We start from the raw sequence: 17,126 nt of genomic DNA, 5'->3' as shown, positions 1-17,126 counted from the left end.
CAATGTCCAGAGGTATTAGAAGTAGCATTAAATTCAATGCATCAGATGGTGTCGTCCTCAGTGCGGCTGTGATGCATAAACAAGCCATCCTTTGGATCCGGTTAAGTATTGAGCAGTAGGTGGACTTTTGAAGGGTCGTCCAACAGACCACACACCATATAGCATTATAGGTCATTGCATCCGATGGTGTCGCCCTCAGTGCGGCTGTGATGCACAAACAAACCACCCCTGGATCCGGTTAAGTATTGAACAGTAGGTGGACTTTTGAAGCGTCGTCCACCAGACCACAACACCATATAGCTTTATAGGCCTGACAACTGCAGTATAACCCAATGCATGACACGCGGTCTAAACCCCCCAACTTTTGCCTATGACTCTCTTGCAGATGTATAGGGAGAGATGCCTTTCTTGCCCTTTCCAAAATGTTGTAGTTAAATTTCTGTAAATGTAACATTCTCCCCACCCAAGGAGACAGTTTTCAGCAGGAGATACAAGTTTCTTTAGAAAAAAAGTTTGAAAAAATTCCTTTAAAGGAAAAATTTCCAGGAAAAATTTCGATAACATTTTCTTAATAACAAAATGTTGATAAAACTTCCCAAGGAATAAATTTTGATAAGATGTTTCTCCAATGAGAAAATTTTGATGACATTTTGTCTAAAGACAAAATTAAAAACGCCCACTAAAATTTTAAGAAGATGCTTCTTATGGTCGTTTATACCCTTCTCGAGGGATATCGTCGTCTAGTCTTTCAAAAATCTATGGGTTTTTTTTAGTTTAACTTTAACAAGTACAAGCTTGAATATTAAGTAGTATGACAAATGTTGCCGGAAATTAGCCATGCCCTATTTCCCCCTTCTAATGTCTCAATAACATAGACATCTTAATAAGGAAATATCAGCAGTCTCTAATGACCAAATCTTAGAAACCAGCATAACTTTCAGTCAAACTCATTACATTCAAATTGAAGTATGTAATGTGCACGTTATGCTTTCCTCAAACTCTATGACCTTTCTCGACCAGCTACATTGTACTGGTTGAGGGGTGGCATCATAAATTCCCATAGCTGTCTTGCAATCATCAACTTTGTCGTCGTTGTCGTTGTCGTCATTGTCATAGCCAAAGCCCACATAATTTATAAAACAAGCAAACAAATATTTAGATTTGCTCCTTGTGCATGCATACAATATACCATACAATATATAGCATGGGAGGACAGTAATTCTTTGCCACAGACAAAGTCATTTAATTTGAAAATTACCCGCATTTAATGAGTTGCGATTTAAACCGATTATGAGCAACGCATTTATTGTGCGTAGACGATGGCAATTGTCACAAACTCTATGTACTTCTTAAAACATGGAAGATGAATACCCACACGCACACACACACACACAGTGTAGCTGTGTGTTTCTTAGTAAATGAATTTTGTCAAAAATTCCTTACAATTTCAACCGGAAATGGCAAAAAACAACCAACCACTCAAAGTTACTACAAAGGGCTTGAGTTGATGCTCACCATATTACAAAAACAACAACAAAAATATCAGCACTGACACACACAACACAACTACTACACCCCCAATTCCCTAACATCATAGGTCTGTGTGTGCCTCAGTGTGCTCTTTTGTGCGAAGAGTAATTGTAACTGTGATATTGCTTGCATTTGTTTGTCAATGCTTTCTCATGCCTAGCTTTAAGAAATTGCAAAAGAGCACCAACAACAAAGACCAAGGAGTATTACAAGAAAAAGCACAATGAGTACTCGTGTGTATCTCTTCGCTTTTGAAGCAGTTATTTGTATTTGTTAGAGAGACAGGCATACACATTTATTTGAATAGATAACTGATTTGCTTGATGCAAATGGAATAATGTCTGTATGACATCTAAGGGTGCACAATGTCTTGAAAATGTGGTAGAAGTTTTGGCAAATCTTTTGAAGAAAATTTTTGAAAATAATAGCACAAACAAGTAAACGCATTTTTAAAAGTCATAAAAAATACCACCTTTAAAATTTCAGAAAAATCTAGTAAAAATTGCGCCATCAGTGGCTCAGAGTGCCAAATTAGGAGATCGGTTTATATGGCAGCTATATCAGGTTATCAACCGATATTGTTCATAATTGGCACAGTTGTTGGAAGCCATACCAAAACGACATTTCAACCAAATCGGATAAGTTTTGGGTCTTTTAGAAGCTCAAGAAACCTAATCGGGGAATCGGGTAATATCGCGGCTATATCAGTTTATCGACTGATTTAGACCACACTTGGTACAGTTGTTGGAAATCGTTCCTCAACGATATGTGCAAAATTTCAGCCATATCGGATAAGAATTGCGCTCTCTAAAAACTCAAGAAGTCTAATCGGGAGATCGGTTTATATGGCGGCTATATTAGGTTATGAACCGATTTTCACCATACTTAGCATAGACGTTGGAAGTAATACCAAAACGGTATGTGCAAAATGTTAGGAAAATTGGATGAGAATTGCGTCTTCTGGAGGCTCAAGAAGTCGAGACCCAAGATCGGTATAAAAAAAATGCAAAATATCATCTCAATATTTCAATTTTTAAAGACTGTAACATTATCACAACTGACGAGCACACGGATGGACAGACACAGATACATCGTTAAATCGTCTTAGAATTTTACATGGATCCGAAATATATATTCTTTGTAGGGTCGGAAAAGTATATTTATTTGTGTTACAAACGGAATGACTAAATGAATATACCCCTTATCCTATGGTGGTGGGTATAAAAAGAAAAAAATAAGATATTTAAGCAAGTTTTTTTATTAAAGACTAATCAATGAAAACATTTTTTTACCAAAATAATCCAGAAAAAATATACTTTTTTCCCATTTTATGACAAATTTCCAAAACAAAACTTAAAAGTCGAGCATCCCTGAAACCAGACGAGATATTATAGACCTTAAGCGAACTTTTTTGTAGGGTTTTTTAACCACTATCCACTATCTATCCACAAAATTTTGAAAATCGGATCACAAACGAAAATTTGGCACAAATTTTTGAAATACAAATTTTTGAGTTGACCAACTTTAGGGGCCGGCCAAAAGGCGCCGGACAACCTAGGGCCTTGAAGTTTTGCACAGCTAGCACCTCAGTTTTCATTATTACAAATTTCAAACTTTTTCCATATTTCCTTTGCCTGAAATCCTTTTAATTTTTTTCCTTAAAAGCTGGTTCTCATCTCCCTCACAGACCCATTGTGCTCCAATCAAAAAGGCTTAGTTTAATATGTAGAATGGATTGTTTTTTTCTCTTCACCACCGGAAAGAAAAAGACAAACAAAAATTGTAAAGAACCCATTCTACAAAGTTGGACGAGTAGTTGTTTTGTGTCATTTGCAAAGGCGGCAATGGTGGTGTGACTGTAGTGCGACAACTATCATCTATGATCAGACTAAGAAGAATACTTTGGCTATGGCAAAGAACGAAATCACGTACCAGGAAATTTATGTATTCTCATCTGGATGGAGTGCAAAAGTTTAAATGTAAATTTTAAGTTGTTGGCGTAGAGTGGTATGCCATGCTGAACATACAAATGTTGCTATAAAACGCATACAGGCCATATTGTATTTACCCGGAATGTAAAACGGACACGGACGTGGACAGGGGCTTGCATATGGGGAATTTCATGAATAATTGAAACATACATCTCTTAAAGTACGATTCAAGAAAGAAGAAGGAGGCAACTTTTCCTATATCATGTCACAGGATATGAAAAAGTTATTGATAAGGGAATTTCTTGTTAAAACTGACTTCTGTAGATAAATTTTAGCAAAGAAGTTTTTCTTATGCCCAAATAGGGATTTGTGTTTAATAATGCTTGCTGGGTAAAAAAATTTAACAAAAAATAAAAGGTTTTTCCTCTCAATGGAAGGATATTGGCAATGATTTCCAACCAAAGAATCCTGACTTTAAAATTATCTTTCAATTTAGGTAGCTATACATAAGCGAACCTAACCTTTCAATAAAAATTTCGTTCTTTGAAGAAATATCGTTTAAATTTACCCAGTTTCTTCCTTTTTGAAAAATCTTTTTTTTTGAACTTAGAATCTTTATGTAAGGCTCTAATGCTTCTTCAATTAGGGTAACGTATAATGTTTTTCTATTCTTAGTCAATTTTATATCCTCCAATGCTATTCTTCATTAAACGATTTCCTTTCATATAAATAAAGAAAAATTCTTAATATTAAGTAAAAAATCTTATTTATAAGGAAAATTTTTCTTAAAAGTTGGACAAATGAACTAAACTTTTTTCAGTAAAGCCCCAAAAAATATCTAAAAAATTATCTGATTTTTTTTGGACTTTTTATGAAGAGCCCCATATCTCTATTGGCCACACATCCAGAAGGGGATTTGTAAAAACTGAATGTGTATGAATGCATAGAATTCTATAAAAGCGTCTGCTTTTTGTTTACTTAACACACATACACATATACGGGATGATGAAGAAAGGGAAGCAGAGGGAATTGAGTATAAAGAGGCATAGAGGTGGCCGTATAGTTCAATTGTGTAAATTCTATGGCCACAGAAGAGTTGCATTCATACCCCATTGGGCAAACTGCAATGCTTGCACTGACTGAGGCCAGTTGCTCGTAATACTTTTGCGGTACTTTCCTACACTTTTGGGGGTATAGGAAAGTTTTTGTGTGGTTCCTTACTTTTTGTTCGCTCTCCCTTTAACAAGATTTATTCAGCGAGCGTAGATTAAGTGACCATATATGAGGAAGCACCTACTAGACAATCGTATCCAGTATGTCTATGTCTACCCACATGCCAACAGATTTTGGGTGTGTGTGTTGTTTCGAGGGAGGAAGAAGGAGACCATGGCTGGAAAAATCCATGAAGGAAACGCTTAAATGCCAATCATTTCAATGGAGTAATCAGACATACTGACGCATTGCTGAAACAGCTTAGCGTAGAAGACGTAGCACACGCAGTGGTCAAAGTGTCATGCAACGGAAGTAACACAGAGAATAATGATTCAAGACGTGATGGGCATGAGCGAGCCATCGCCATCGCCATTATTGTCATTTTCAATGACTGTAATTTGTCCTCAATGATATCGATAAATGGTTGCTCTAATGATCCATAATAGATATTGCCCAAAAAGCTGCCAACGCCAAGGAAGTTAAAAATTTCACTTTTTCTCCATTTAGGGAAGAAAATTACTTGGTGGTAAAAGCTCATTTAGCTAATAAGCATGAATGCTAATGGTTGTTGTACTTGTGTAGTATAATAGAACCCAAAAACAAAATATGCTTTCCTATTACATTTTATGTCAGCAATGGCATGAAGAACGTGAAATGGCAATGACACCTATTACAATGTTTGATTTGATGGTTCACACAGATTTTGATAACCTTTGCCATGGCATACATGGAAGAATAAATGAATGGAAGAATAAAAAAAGGAACTTTTGTTTGCCTGATTTCATAAAATCGAAAATAAATAATGCATAGGCAGCTAGGAAATGGAGAAAAAGTAGGTCGCACTTGGAATATAAAGAAAAATGGGAATTGTTCCATTTTTATTGTCGCAGATGGGTACTTCCGCAGGGAAAGCTTTCTCATTATCATTCATTTGGAAATGCCCAATAGCGATCTTTTTATGGAATGTTTCATATAGGCACATTAACTCCGGTCTTATATCAAGTATATTCTGTTTGGAGAAGATGATTCCGTTTCCAGAATGATGGATTGCTCTAAAAGGTTAAAAATATTGTAAAGAATCTTGGAAAATTAAAAATTAATTCACCAAATTGTATGTCCCCTGCGGACCATGATTTGCGCATCTGCACCTGAAATGTCTTCATTTTCTACGGAGAGGGTACATTTTACGAATTGGCCCCTGTACCAGAAGTTTAAATTCCGGAAGTCTTAGTCTACGAACCATTCCTCCACACACCCATGGTTCCATGATAAGAACCACATCAAATCCCCCTGCCATCAGGAGGACCTTTAGAGCCGCCGAAGCGACCTTACAATGAGAAGAGATTTATCTGTAGAAACCGGACCATAGTCAGGATTCTGAACTTCCACCACTGTTGTGTTAGCCTCGTCTTCTGATTCCACCAGGAGTTCATCCTCATAAGATTCTTTAGAACTTGTCATGATGAGCTTCCGTAAGCACCCAGGGGCAGGTGAGAAAGCTGTGGAACCACTCTTCCTCAGGACACTGGAGACTTGGGGTGTGGACGATTTCTCCTTAGATGCTTCACTAACCGCTGCTGTCGAAGTACTTTTTGAGTTCCGTGCTTCCCCACCTTGAGCCCCCTCCAACTTTGTGACCTACCCACTCAGGGCTTGTCTGGTCCCGTTTCGATGACATCCCCTCCTGTCTCAAATGTGGCAGAGAATTTTCAGTCTTCTGCAATCCGTTAGACTTTAGCGATGTGGTCGATAGTTTCTTAGGGAAGTGTTGAGAAACAACTGCTGAGTCGTCTCCTGATTCCCCAACCCCACAGCTTCTATAGACCTTCAGTTTCAACTTATTGAATCCGTAGGATTCAACCCCTTCGGACTTGTTGAGGTCTGCGAGACAGCCGGGGTTTAGTACGAAATCTGCATATCTCCGGTCACCATCAGGCTCATCCAATCTACTAATCTTCCAGTCGGTGGTTAAAAGATTGTGATTACATTCCCTTAGTTTTCAAGTATCGATTCAGGTTCTGAGGGAGTCCTTGGTATCCAAGCATCCGCCATTGGTCGAGAAGGTTAGACGTTAGGTTAGTTATTAGTGAGATTCTTAAGATCATTCGCACCAAGCCTCTCAATAAACCTTAGAGCGATGCTTTTTCTATTATTTCAACCTCTTAAAGAGCGTGTTGGTTTGGCGGGGAAGGCCGATGGCCTAGGCAAATTATAGGCATGGGAAAAAAAGAATAGGTTCGGCCTTGTTCTCAAGATTCAAGCCAGGTATCTTTGTCAAAAGCCCCTGTTGACCAGCCTTCTGTCGGCCAGTGGAGCCTGGAGAAGCCTCTCCACCATTCGAGGTTTCAGTAGCAGATAACATACTACGGCCTGATACCACCACCCCAGCTGTTGGGTCTTTGGAGTTCATTCTAAGCCTATTCCCGGGCTCTAGGTCTGCCGCTCCACTGGAAACAGACACAGATCATCAACCGCCTAATGGATACCTCTATCGCAGCTATACTTAAGTGTCTTAAATTTTTTTTCCAAAAATAATGACCTATTACGAGTTACAGGAAAATTCTTGCGGAGTGAAATAAAAAAACGTCCGCTCCACTCAATGGTTCTTGGACTGTAGAGTCTGATTAGATTTGGAAATAAGTTCTATATATTAAAAGTCGCACGTGAACTAGGTGGTTTGAGGTATTATATAGTCATATAAGCCCGACTTTTGCCTCTCCTTACTGGTTTTAACTGAATATGCAATTTTTTTAATTGAAAATGTTTTCAATTACTTATTCAAAAACGGTGATTATGATTTCTGTGATTGAAGCAGTTTGAACGAAAAAAATAATTTAATCAATTAATTTCATGGTTGAAATTGATTTTTGTTTCTGTTTCTATGCATATGGAAACTTGGCGCCGGGTGATATTGAAAGGATAAGCTTCAACCATACGCCATTTTGTGAACACAGCTAATGAAAACTTCCAATAAAGCGCTTAGATAAAATTTGTACACAATTATAGATTCTGCCTCGGTCGTTTCAATGATTAGTAGCTCAAAAATGCGATTAAGAGCTAGTCTGAATGGTCCGCATACCATTTATAATCTGGTATATTGTCTTGTATAAGTGTATGTGTTTTTTATAGGATCTCTTCACTCTTTCACGGTCACTAAGTCTGTTGTTGTTGTAGCCACATTTTCATGTGGAGGTGGCGATCCTCATCAAGCTCTTGTGTGAGCAAGCTTGTTCCCATCAAAGGACCGATCGGCCCAGGAACAGGGTTGCCATTGGTTATTTAAAGGCGCCAATAACTCTCCTTGTCATATCGAGCGTCATAGGCACTCAGTATTTATGCAAGAGTCGATGCCACCCGGCCTCTCACTGATACTCTCTGCTCGATACCGATTGTCCGCGAATGCCGTTGCAGCTACTCCGTATGGAACATTCCACTATTTGCAAACTGTGGACGCGCCTGGTAGCTCGCAGCTATGCTAGAATGAACACCACACAGAACGGACCTCAGTGTTCCAGCCTGTGTGGTGCTCACAGCTATCCCGTGCCGGAATAGCTGTAGTTTCATTTGTTGACGCTATAATGATCTTTAGGAATTCCTGCTTTCGAATACCCCAATTCCATTATATCTGTGGAATGGTCCGCATTATATCCATAATTAGATGTGTCGTCTTAAAGTTCATATGGTTTTTATATTGGCTTATAAGAATGTATTGGGTTGCCCAAAAAGTAATTGCGGATTTTTTAAAAGAAAGTAAATGCATTTTTAATAAAACTTAGAATGAACTTTAATCAAATATACTTTTTTTACATTTTTTTTTCTAAAGCAAGCTAAAAGTAACAGCTGATAACTGACAGAAGAAAGAATGCAAGAATGAAAAATCCGCAATTACTTTTTGGGCAACCCAATATTTTTATCAGGGAGACCACCTTGCCCAAGAGGTTAGCACATCCGCCTTTGATGGAAAACTACTGGGTTCAAAACCTAGCGAGAACATCAGAAACAAATTCCAGCAATGGTTTTTCCCTCCTTATGCTGACGACATTTGTGAGGTACTATGCCATGTAAAAACTTCTCTCCAAAAGAGGTTTCGCACCGCGGCGTGCCGTTCGTAGTCAGCCTTAGTAAGGAGACCGCTTATCATTAAACAGTTTGCAGTTTCATCTGTTGATTTCATCATGTCATAATGTTGTTGTTTCATCTGTCGACGTCATAATAAAGTCATTAAGACTTTTGTATTTTTAAAATACATGATATTAAGCTCTTTAAGCCGTTATAGACCCTATACCAGTTATGATACGATTTGACTTCCTAAGCCTTAAAACGAAGTATGTCTCCTCTTCTTCATCATTAGGCATCATTTTTCCTTAATTGATAACTTAGCCGAAGTGAGGGCTCCGACAACATTCATCAAACATGGTCCTTCGGAGACAACATTTTCCTTAACTATCTTGGCATTCATCCTCTTTACTTTAGAATTATTTTTTGCTTCTGCTTAAAAGACAGTTTAGTTTAAAAACTTGTCAATATATCTTCATGGTCCTGCTTTTTTGCAGTTTTCTTTTCTGATTGTTATACTTGCCAAATGTGTCAATGATATTGAAATAATAATTTCAATACATACTGAAAGTGTTACTTGCCTCCATGCAAACAGTTTTTAATTTAGCTCAGCCTCAAAGTTTTGTAACCTGTAAGTTTTCAATTTATAAAGAAGTCTTTTGTCTTGGGCCAGAAACTTTTCGCCCATTAACTTTGAGAGAATAGTGCAAGAGTGTTGTTTCAGGCTTTCACCATATGTCAATTCATATATCAAAACTTTCCAAAGCAGGATATATTTTTTTCTTATTTTAGTTTCCACTCTTCATAAAATTCGAAATTCTGCATTTGAACCTCTCCCTTCTGTTCCCCCCCTAAATAGCTTATGACTGAACATTATGTTTGCTCCACTGCCAATGCATTCTCTTTCTCTCGTTGCTACAAACGTAATATGTTAAGGATAACTTTGTTGCAATCATATTCGTGCGTACATCTGTGTGTCTGCAGCCATTAAGTTCTTCCTATCCTATGGTAGCTGTAACGGTAAAAGCCCAGAGCCAGCTCGCTCCTTTGTTCAGTAATTTATCAAATGTCAAAAATTTTGTTGCATTGGCTTTCAATATATCTGTGTAACCGGAGCAGACATCTGACATGTCGAAATTTATGAGGTTTACTTTGAAAACAATGTTCAAAACTGTGAAAATGTCTTAAATGCTTTTTCGATTTCAGTTTCTTGCCAAAGAGCCATAAATGATGGCCTGCCAAACAGCCCCGGCACATGCACAGCCCCAAGCATGCACCACACAATGCAATCCCATGCCATACCATGGCATGCAATTCAATCCAGCCATGACTGCATTGGGGGATTCACCAAAACAAAAAAAAAACACAATCCCCACACATGATGTGGGAAGGAGTTTCTCTATTTTTAAAGTATAGTTGTAGTACAAGTTTAGTGTTCTTCGATTGCGCCGTATTTTGGTTTAGGGTATTCTTTCCAACTTGAATTTCCATTTTTTTGTCTTAAGTTCAAATAAAAGGTCAATGGCTTCCAAGGAATTATCGATCGATTAGTCGTTGTGTCTTAAAGAAAATTCCTTTTTCAACATTGTGTGGTGAATCAAAAGGGAGTGTGGGAAGTGTTCAGCCCTCTTTGAAAATCTGGGGAAAAAGCAATGATTGACCGTTGGGACCACACACACAACATTATAGCTTGTGTACGTTGACAAGAAATTGCTTGTCTCATACTACTCGTCCGCCACTCTCAGCTAATGAATTGAATATGGAAATGGTAAATGAAGTCTAGGAATGTCGATGTCAAATTTTAATTGACTTATCTATCATTGACTTTACATGTACAGCAAATCGAAATCACTTATTGAATTTAATTAGGTTTCATTTCATCACCATCACCATACAATGAGCCATGAGTATAAGGGAGGCTCTAGTAGGAAACAAAAAAAAACTCAAAACAAGGGAAGGGCCGAGAAAAATTAGGCAAAAACTTTTACGGAATTAATAATTAGAGTAATATTTTTATAGAAATAAGATTTTGATAAAATTTTCTTAAGCATAAAATTTCTGAAAAATTAAAAAAATAAATAAATACATTTTTATCAAATTTTCTAAAAAAAAAAAATATTTTAAAAAATATTTTTAGAAAAAAACATTTTGCCAAATTTTTCAACAACACAAACATTTTAAGAAAAAATAAAAAAAAAAAAATTTTTTAAATAAAATTTTAGAAATATATTTTATAAAAATAAAATTTTAGAAAAATTTCTATACAAATTAAATGGTGACAAAATTTTTTATAAAAATTAAATTTTACAACAAATGAAAATAAACTGTTCAAGGATTTTTTGGTAAAAATAAATTTTTGAGAACATCTTCTTACATACAACCTGTAAGGAAGGGCAAAAGTCGCGGCGGTGCGACTGTTTTATACCCTACACCTACCTTGTAAGTGCAATGTGGGTTATTAAACAATCCTTATCAAATTTCGACCAAATATATTCAAACTGTAATAGCTACGGTTCCAAAATCTGACGAACATATATTTAGGAGGTATATCTATATCTGAATCGATTTGGAGCATACTTCTCAGATATTGTGGTAGTCGTCGAGGAAAGCGTTGTGCAAAATTTTTGCAAGATTGGTCAATAAATGCTCTTGCAGTGGCCCTTAGAGTGAAAATCGGCCCACATACATATATGACAGCTATACCTAAATCTGAGCCAATTTCTATGAAATTCACCAGCAATATCGAAAGTCATAAGAAAACCCCTCCTGCCAAATATCGAGAGAATCGAATAATAAATGACCACTTTATTGCAATATTTCTCAAAATCGGACGAACATATATATGGGACCTATATCTAAATCTGAACCGATTTCGAGCAAACTTTGCACATATTGTGGTAGTCGTCGAGGAAAGCGTTGTGCAAAGTGTTGGCAATATTGGTCAATAAATGCTCTTGCAGTGGCTCTTGGAGTGAAAATCGGGCGAGATATATATATATAGCAGCTATACCTACATCTGAGCCAATTTCTATGAAATTCACCAGTAATATCGAAAGTCATAAGAAAACCCCTCCTGCCAAATATCGAGAGAATCAAATAATAATTGACCACTTTATTGCAATATTTCTCAAAATCGGACGAACATATATATGGGAGCTATATCGGAGTCTGAACCGATTTCAAGGAAACTTTTCAGATATTGTGGTAGTCGTCGAGGAAAGCGTTTTGCAAAATTTTGGCAAGATTGGTCTTTTATATTAACATAAAAACAAAAATTTGGTATCAAAATTTCGGATGGGGTACCTAGGGGGGTGCGCCTCACCCCTAAAGCCCACCAAGTACATTTATAAGCCAGTAACGACAATATGGGACTCGAATGAAAGGTATTAGCGATTAGAATACGAATCTGTTATCCAAATGTGGGACCAACTGTTTAGGGGAGTATTTGAGTGTAGAATACGAATTTGATATCAATATTCGGGAAAAGTGTCTATGGGGCACCCCACCCCATAACACCACCCAAATAGGAAGTATTTGCTGACCATTGCAATATGGGGCTCAAATGGAAGGTATTTTAGAGTAGAACACGAATCTGATATATATTTTTAAGGCTAAGTAATTTAGTGGCCGCCCCATCCCGCAAAACACTCACCAATCCGGTTATGTTTGCTGACTATGGAAATATGGGGCATAAATGGGAGTAGACCACGAATCTGATATCAACATCCGGAACCAATTGTTAAGGGGACGTTCCACCACCATAACAAGCCCCAAATAGGACGTAAGAAAATTTAGGTCTTCAAGCCAGTGGAGCTCGATATTGAAAGCTTTTAGGGCGCAAACCCAAAACCGGACATATTTGCTGACATTTGCAATAAGGTATTTACATAAAAAGTATTTCAGATTAGAAAACGAATTTGATATCCAATTTCGAAGCCAATGGCTATATGATGTTCAAATAAATGATGTATAGATATATGAGAATAGAGCACAATGCTGATATTTTTTCAGGGCTAACTGTTTGGGGGACCTTTCTCCAAAACACCTCACGAACAGGAATTATTTACTGACCGTCGCAATATGGGGCTCAAATTAAGGTATTTGTGAGTAGAAAACGAATCCAAATGTGGGACCATGTATTTGGGGGACCGCCCCTTACCCAAAACACCCCCAAAGGGTTAACATTTACCGACCATGCCAATATGTGACTCAAGTGAAAGGAATTTTAGGTTAGAAAACGAATCTGATATCCAATTTTGGGGCCAAGTATTTGGGGGATGCCTCATCCTATAAAGTACCCTGAAACCAATGGCAATATGGGGTTTAAGTAAATGGTATTTGAGAGAAGGGCAAGATGCTGACATTTTTTTTCAGGGCCAAGTGCCTGAGCTACCGCCTCACCCCCGAAAACACCCCTAAATCGAACTAACGTATTTAGCGATCATGGCTTGTTAGTCAAGCGATATACATATACTATTGCATTTTCATAGCATGCTATTGCACTAAATGATCTTTAATTGTCGAAAATAATTATTTTAAGTATAATTTTCTTCCATATAAAGTAAATGAAGGCGCGGCGGAGCTGACCCAGTCCAGCTAGTTTTCTATATAAAAATAAAGTTTTTCTAAAATATACTTTTCAGAAAACATTTTTTATAAATTTTACTTCGGTAGCTATTTCGAAAAATTAGATTTTTTATAAAATTTTATGAATTTTTTTTTTTATTTTTTTTTTTGATTTTTTTTTGTGCTCCTGCCTATTGTATTAAATTAGCATGCATACATCATAAATGATGATGATGGTGGCCACAATAATATTTAAAATATATGCATATTTACTTCAATAAATGAAGATAAATAGCATCATCGCTTTTGAGTAGAACAGCATTTTTGGGAAAGTCATGAGAACTGCAAAATATTTTATTAAACACAAACCGGAAAACACGATTGACAATTTTGTATAAAGTAATTATTTGCAATTTGCATGCATAATTATTTTTGATTGAAATTTTAGATGAGACAGAGTGTTATAGACAAAAAAATATATTTTGGGCTAGGAATTTACATGTGTCTAATGATTATATATTTAGGCACATTAAAGTTGAATGCATTGTTATTTTAACTTATAATAGTAAAAAAAAGGTCGAGTTTGTTTCTGTTTCTGTTTTATTTTTATTTTTTATATTTATAACCACACTTGTTATCGTCTTGCTTTCTTTCTTTTTTTTTAGTTTCTTTGCTCTACCTTTTGCCATAAATCATGGCTTAACTCCTGTCATCTATTTGCGGTAAGTTTCTATTAAAATTAATTATTAATCGAAAACATTAATTCTACTTGTCTTGGTCCAAGGCCTACAAAGGTCAGGGATAACCATTTTTAAATGTGCCCTACCCCAAAAAAAAATTTATTAACTATCCATGACTTTTATGTTCTGTTTAACAAGTCAACAAGCACAGGGAAATTTATTTTTGTTTTAGCTTTTTGGTAAAGTTGAACCCCCCCCCCCCCCCCCAACTATAGTTGATGTCAAACATCTCATTAGAGTCACATTCATATCTAGGCTTCCCTGAGTCCCAAAATAAACTTTAACACACAGACACAGACAACGAATGTTGCGGGGGAGGGTGAGTGAGAGAGTGACAAAGGAGGGAGAGGAGAGCTATTTTTGTCGAAGGACATTTGCTGCTACTAAAATATTTATACAAATTGATTACCTCTAGGGTTTTCATTGCATGCCTTGAACTCTACAAAGGAGCATCATCGCAAATACACACACAGAAAGAGAGTGTTTGTTGGTCTATATATGTATGCATGTGTGTGTGTATTTGTAAAGCTAACACATTTGTATGTTGAATTGTATAAAAATTCTATGTATACATCCATATTTGTCTGCCTGTATGTGTACTATTTTGTTCGCCTTAATTCATATGTATAAATATTTGTGTGTATGTTTGTGTGTGTGTGTGTGTGTGTACATACACTTCATGTAAGCATATACGCTTGTATGAAAATGTCCATATACGACTTTAATTTAACTAAACAAAACATGTTTAAACATACTGTGTACATACATTTGTCGACTTGAATTTTCATATGAATATTTAAAGTCGATAAATTAGGGTAGATTCAGATGCAGGAGTCAAAAAAATTTAAGTTAAAAAAATCTTTGCAATTATGCAGACGTTTTTCGATTTTCTTTTCAAAAATATTGGTGGGTTTTAGGTCATGAAAAAATGTCTTGACATTGGTATATGCATATTTTAATTGCATACAACACAACCTCATAACCAATTACACATAAACAATTTTTCAAAATTGATGAATAGTTTGGTGAAATATGTTTTATGCTCGTATTTTATGCTAGGATATTGGATCACTTGTTAAAAAAGGCCCAATTCGACTTTTGTCAAATTATCGATTTTTATCGATAATCTTTATAAATGGCATTGCTGCTGAACTCGGCTATAAAAAAAGAAGGTCTCTTATCATTGGGCTTAAAATGGGCTTAGAAGTCCACTCATTGATATAGGAGAAGTATTAATGACCAAATTCGAATTTTATTGCCTGTCGATTACATAGTTATCGATACAAAGCATGCAAAAAGGTAATAATAATCTTTTTCTGACAAAAAGTTAACGTCATTACATATATTATTAAACGGCCAAGGGTTTTATAAAGGTGATTTTGGGGTACATATAACGGTCAAACGGTTGAATGGATTTTAATAAAATTGGCATCAATCTTAAGATATTTTTCCAAAGAAGTGACCAATGTATATGAAAATTAATTTTCATTAAAGAAGAGCCATGGAAATGAGGAATTAATTTTCAATAAAAGAAGAAGAAGCATAAACACAGAAAGTTGATGTTGGTTGTTTTCTAAAGCATTCGTTATGGATGTGAATTCAAAGCCATGGGGGGGAGTATTAGTGGTGGGAGTAAGAGAAACAAATGGTGTTAGAGAAAGAGTATCAATATTTTAGGTGTTATGGGTGTAGGGTTTTGTGGGAGTGAGATGTGCGTGGTCCTACTCGGTATGTTGGTCAGCCAGTATCTAAAGGCTCGGCTTTGTGTGGCATTTGCAATTTTGTTGTTTGTATGTATATCTTTTGGGAGCCTATGCAACAAGATAAAATATTTTGTAACTACAGTACAGGTCGTATGCAGAAGGTGGGTGAGTATCATTATTGTATTTAAACATACAGAGAAAAAAATTTAAAAGATAGCCGGTTAAGAATGATTCTGCTTAGTCAAAGTTAGTTGTGTTGCTATACTATGGACTCAATGAACGAAATACTTTAAGGACAGTTATAGGACAGTTTAAAGAAGTAGGGGAGAGAATGCAGTATATTGCAATATTTAATGGGCTCATATCTTTATTATGTAAAATATAATAATTTCTTTTTATTTCTTTGATTTCTGATTTCTTTGATTTCTGATATCGATTGGAGTCTGCTATACCGCATGGAATCGATAGACGATCAGGTGAACTTTTTATCTAGAAATGTGTGCGCTGTCCAAGATTTTGTGCTCCCGATCAAAATGAGACAAATTTGTTCGAAGACTAAACCTTGGTTTTCGGCAGATATTCGTGTTGCAATTGAGTCCCGAAACACTGCATACCGTAGATGGAAACGTTTTAGGACGTCGCACCTACGAGAGGAATATCGCTCCAACAGATCCCGTGTCAATAAGTTGATAAGAGCTGCCAAGATCAATTACTACCTCAGACGTTTTACCTCTGCGATCGGTTCGAGGAAGACTTGGAAGACCATTCACGACATTGGTATCGGTCGCAGATCCCCCGATAACATCACTGATGTGGATGTGGACCAGCTTAATGCTACTTTCACCAATATTCCAACAAACCCCATAGATCCTAGTTTCTATGACTTTGAGTTGACTCTTGGGGATCGTCACAGTGAAGGTTTTGAATTTTCGGGTATAGAACAGAACGATGTGGTACTTGGTTTCTCCATGGTGAAGTCAAATGCAGTTGGATTCGACGGCATTGAACCAAGATTTCTCAAGGTACTATTACCATTTATTTTGCCATACATTACCCACATTTTTAACAGCATTTTGACCAGAAGTTCATTTCCGGTGGCATGGAAGTACGCTAAAGTTATACCCTTACCTAAGAATTGTAGGGAGTTTCGGCCCATCTCCATTTTGTGTTTTCTGTCCAAAGTCTTTGAGAAGATAATGTATAGACAGATATTTTCGTATATAAATGAGAACTCTCTTTTATATGAGAAGCAGTCAGGTTTCCGTCCCGGACGTAGTTGTATAAGTGCTCTAGCAGATGTGGTGGAGGATATCAGGAGTAACTTGGAGAATGACGAATTGAATTTGCTTGTTCTCCTCGACCATTCAAAGGCATTCGATACGGTCGAT

General features: G+C 36.5%; 1 protein-coding gene across 1 annotated transcript in view; it reads right to left on the bottom strand.

The window, feature by feature from the left end:
• Positions 1-17,126, bottom strand: part of LOC106082620 (uncharacterized) — a 119,027-nt gene that overhangs the window by 40,950 nt on the left and 60,951 nt on the right. The window lies entirely within an intron of this gene.

This window comes from Stomoxys calcitrans, chromosome 4, assembly GCF_963082655.1.
Source record: "Stomoxys calcitrans chromosome 4, idStoCalc2.1, whole genome shotgun sequence".
Classification (NCBI taxonomy): Eukaryota; Metazoa; Arthropoda; class Insecta; order Diptera; family Muscidae; genus Stomoxys; species Stomoxys calcitrans.
This window is presented reverse-complemented; position numbering and strand designations above follow the sequence as displayed.